This window comes from Gordionus sp. m RMFG-2023, chromosome 5 (genome assembly GCF_954871325.1).
Source record: "Gordionus sp. m RMFG-2023 chromosome 5, tfGorSpeb1-WG-v2, whole genome shotgun sequence".
In the NCBI taxonomy this organism is placed as follows: Eukaryota; Metazoa; Nematomorpha; class Gordioida; order Chordodea; family Parachordodidae; genus Gordionus; species Gordionus sp. m RMFG-2023.
This window is the reverse complement of record NC_088779.1, coordinates 19962389-19966833: the sequence shown is the minus strand read 5'-3', so window position 1 is coordinate 19966833 and position 4445 is coordinate 19962389.

Sequence of the window (4445 nt, the reverse complement as noted above, 5' to 3'; positions counted from 1 at the left end):
ATTAACACATCTTTTAATCGGGAAAAAATGTTAGGCAAATTGTCTATTATAAATTTGGCATAAATTGTTTTTTTAAAAAACGTTAAAAACTAATTTTTTTTATAATGTTATATTCTTAAAAATTTTAAAAGCAATACTAAAATTAGCAAAATATTATATATTTTTTTTAATTAATTGTTCATTATTAATGTTATGGTTTATAATAATTTGTATTTATTAAATATATAATTTGTGAAAAACTAAAAGATATTAAGAAAAATTTAAAGCTAATCAAGAAGCTCCGATGCTTACAAATGTGCATCAGCTTAGAGTTTTTCTCAGCTTTTTTAATTATTGTGTAAGATTTATTAAAAATCTTTATGGAGGGGCTGCAGTGGCGTCACTAGGGGGGGGGGGCGTGCAGGGGCTTAAGTCCCCTGAAAAATTTGAATAGCCCCCTGAAGCAAAAAAAAATTTTTTTTTTAATGGTTCCTTAATATCCTCTTAAACTAAAAAGAACTTTTTTTGATTGTCCCCTGTTTATTATAATTCTATTAAGTAATATATAGATTTAATTTTATTATTTAAAAATTAATAAGACTATCTAAATTTTATTAGATTAGATTAATACATATAAATTATATTTTCACTATGTCAGCTTGCAATCAAATTCTTTGTTAAAAATAAAATATCAATACCATGCATAATGTTTAAATATCAATTTAGCATTAACAGTTGAAGTTTAATTGATTTTTATTAATTAAATTATTATATAACCCTAATTAAATAAATATAAAGATTTATTAAAGTTTAAAATCACTATTTAAATAAAATGACTTTGCGATTTAAAAATTTTAGCATTAAAGACTTTATGAAAAAAACTAAAGATAAAAGTAGCAATAATCTTGAGGACCAAAGAAGAGGATTCAATAATAAAGTTGGTGATGAACAAAGTATATTTTATACAGTTTTTTAAATTCAAACTTTGATTTAGTTGAAAGACGATTAATTGTAGTTTTAAAAGATATAAATATTGAAAACAAAATGTTATAAGAAAGAAAATAGGAAAATAAATTTATATATAAGTCTGTGTCCAAAATGTTTTGAAAAAATCCTTAAAATTTTCACAAATTAATAACAAAACACTTTGGACATTTAAGTTTTAAAAAATAAAAATTTATTAGTTAATTATCTTTTTTAATGGAATGTTTCTTTTTCACTTGATCATAATTGAAGTTATATGTTTTTCCTATTTACTCCCAAATTTGCCTAATTTCTTTAGAATTTCTATTTAAGTCATTTTTCACCAGAGTATTAAACAATATTGATTTCTTTAGTTTTCAAGTTAAGCAAAAATTGCTATACAATATATTTTCAAATGGAAAATTTTTTTAAAATTTTTCTATTATAATCACATAAAGTGATGTCAAAATATTAGCTAAATAAAACATAGTAAATATTTTCTATATAAATAGTCAATATCTTAAAAAATCATACACTATTATTCTTTTTACATTAATAAAGATAATATTGGATAATTGTTTACTCAATCATTCTTTCATAATTTGATAATTATATATTTATTTGTTTATCCTAACTTAATAATAAACTATATTTTAATGAAAATGCTAAATAAATTTAGAATAGTTTGCTTATTTATATATATTTTTGAAAAATGGACACTATAATATGGAATATTACTTTTTATATATTATATTTACAAAAATAAATACACTGAAAAGAAATACATTTTAAAATTAATCTTATTTAAATTCATTGAATAATGAAGAAAGTATTGTGAATGACATGATTGTTATTTTCATAATTTCTTCCAAACATAATTTCTTCCAAACATAATTTCTTCCAAGATTTTAGGTGTTTTCTAACATACTAGATTTTGATATGAGTTAACATCGTGTATGTCATGGCTATGACTGCAAATTAACCAGCATCTATTATTTGTGTGGCTATGTAATTTAAGATTATTACTACAGCTGCTGAGAGCATATGATTGCATAATTAAGATGAGCAACAATGATCAACTGTCCAGTAGTTTATATAGGATTAAAAATGGAAGATAACCTTTTAGAAATTTAATATCTCACAATAATTTTCTCGATTACTTATCTAGCTTCCATCATGTCATCTAAGAGGAAGCTCTAACCACCATATAGTTTTATGATTTGGATTGGTCGTTTATATTCTCTTCTTCAAGAATTGTTGATTTGGTTAGGCCTATAAAATTTTCCTTATTAGTCCATTCTATAAAACTTTGTCTAAAATGGTAAGAGAGAGTTATATTAGTTTTATGACCTTTTGTTAATGTTAGTTGCTTATAATTATATTGCCTTATAGGGTTTTTAAAAACATTAACAATTGAGGCATATGTATGAATTAATTAATCGGTTTTATCACTTGTAATTCTTTAGACGCGAAATTTTTATATCAGCAATTTAAAATACTTTATACTGTAGTAAATCGATTTTGTATTGAAAAATATATAGAAATGTATTGTTTTAATTATTAATATTCTAGTTTTAATTATTTATATTCTAGTTTTAATTATTTATATTCTAGTCTTAATTATTTATATTCTAGTCTTAATGATATTCATATTCTAGTCTTAATGATCAATATTCTAGTCTTAATTATTTATATTCTAGTTTATTTTGTACGTATAATATAAAAAAAACAAAATATGAAAATAAAAATAATCTTTCAAGAGTTTAGTAATTTTTAAAAATATATTAATATATAACCCGGCCGAAGGCCGGGCTAAAGCGGGCCGAAGGCCCGCAAATTAGGGAATATGGGGGCGAAGCCCTCCATAAATTTTTTTTAGTTGAGCCCCCTGAGATTGTAAAGGCTAGCGACGCCCCTGAGTGTCTGCTCCTTTACATCGATTAAAGAGTGGGCATGGATATCAGTAGAGCAAACTACTTTGAAAAATAATTAAAGCGTTTTTATCAACTGGTAAGACGTTAATAGCTTATTCGCCTGATTTGTCGATTGTACTTGAAATAGACGCTTCAGCTATGGGTTTTGGTGCAATAATATTACATATTTACCTAGTGGCAGAACAAAAGAATGTCAAGCTGGTGGAAAGGAATGATCAAAAGAATGTTAAGCTGGCGGAATTTACTCAAAAAGTTTAAATTATCCTTGAAAATTCTGAGATAGAACTATTAGGAAACATGTTGATCAGTTGCTGGAACGAGTGGTGTCATCGCAACTTGATAAAACAGAGGGAGCAAAACTTGTAGAGTGAAAAAACTACTAAGTATCGTGCGATGTTCTTCACAAAATCCCGAGGTACCAAAAAAACTTGATTATTTAAACTAATTTTGGGGAAATATAATGTAGTATATATTATTTGTGTGTAAATTATTATTTTAGAATTATACATAATTTTAAAAATTGATGTTTAAAGTATAGATTGTATGACTAATAAAAGTATTTGATTACATAATAAAAACCAAAATTAATTTTAAGATAAATTGCTTAAGGAATAAGAATTTCCTAGGTTCAAATGCTTGTAATTTAATTATTGTAAGCTAAATTTAAAAAATACCGACTGTCTGTTGGTACAATTGACGAATATATAATCGCTGAGGTTTTTATAAATGTAAATTTACTTAGTTTTTGCTAGAGTAATCAAGTTGCTATTTATATTAATGGTGAAGGATGAGACACATGTATACATAGGCGTAGCCAATGGGGGGGGGGGCAAGGGGAAATTTCTCCACTCCCCTTCAGAAATTTATCACTTTTTGTGAATATCATTTTAAGCTAATAAAAAATATCCCCCTTAGTCCTCCTCCCACTTCCTGACCCCCAAAAATGTATGCATATATCTTAAACAATAATTTGAAATAAAGAATGTAAAAGTTGATATTTTTTTATAAAACTATTCAACATAATTTATACATTTTTGGAAAAAAGCATATAAAATAAGTGAACCAAAAATGTTTTTTAAGAAATGGAATATAAGGCAAAGATAAGTCTTAAGACAAAAGTGAAATGTATTATAATTATTAATAATAGATCCATAAAATTATTAAATAATATAATATATCAAATATAATTTTTTATAAGGTGAGTAATTTTAATTTATTTATCTTCATAAAAGTAAAATATAATTATAAAACTTTTGATAAATTTAAATCATAAATTAAATAAAAAAATATTAAAGCACAATACAAACAGTGGAATATTATATGTCGTAGATATACAGTATATTTAATTTTATCAATTATCATATGACAATCAAGTAATTTTTACCAATATAGCGCATTATATATTTTACAGAAAACTATAAAATATTGATAAGGACATCAGAAAATATCTTTTAAAGACATTGTGGGATGAATAATATGAAGATTAATTTTTAATATCATTATTTAAAATAAATAGATGGCGTTAAATATTTGAATGCAAATTGTTGCAATATTTATTATCAAGAGCAT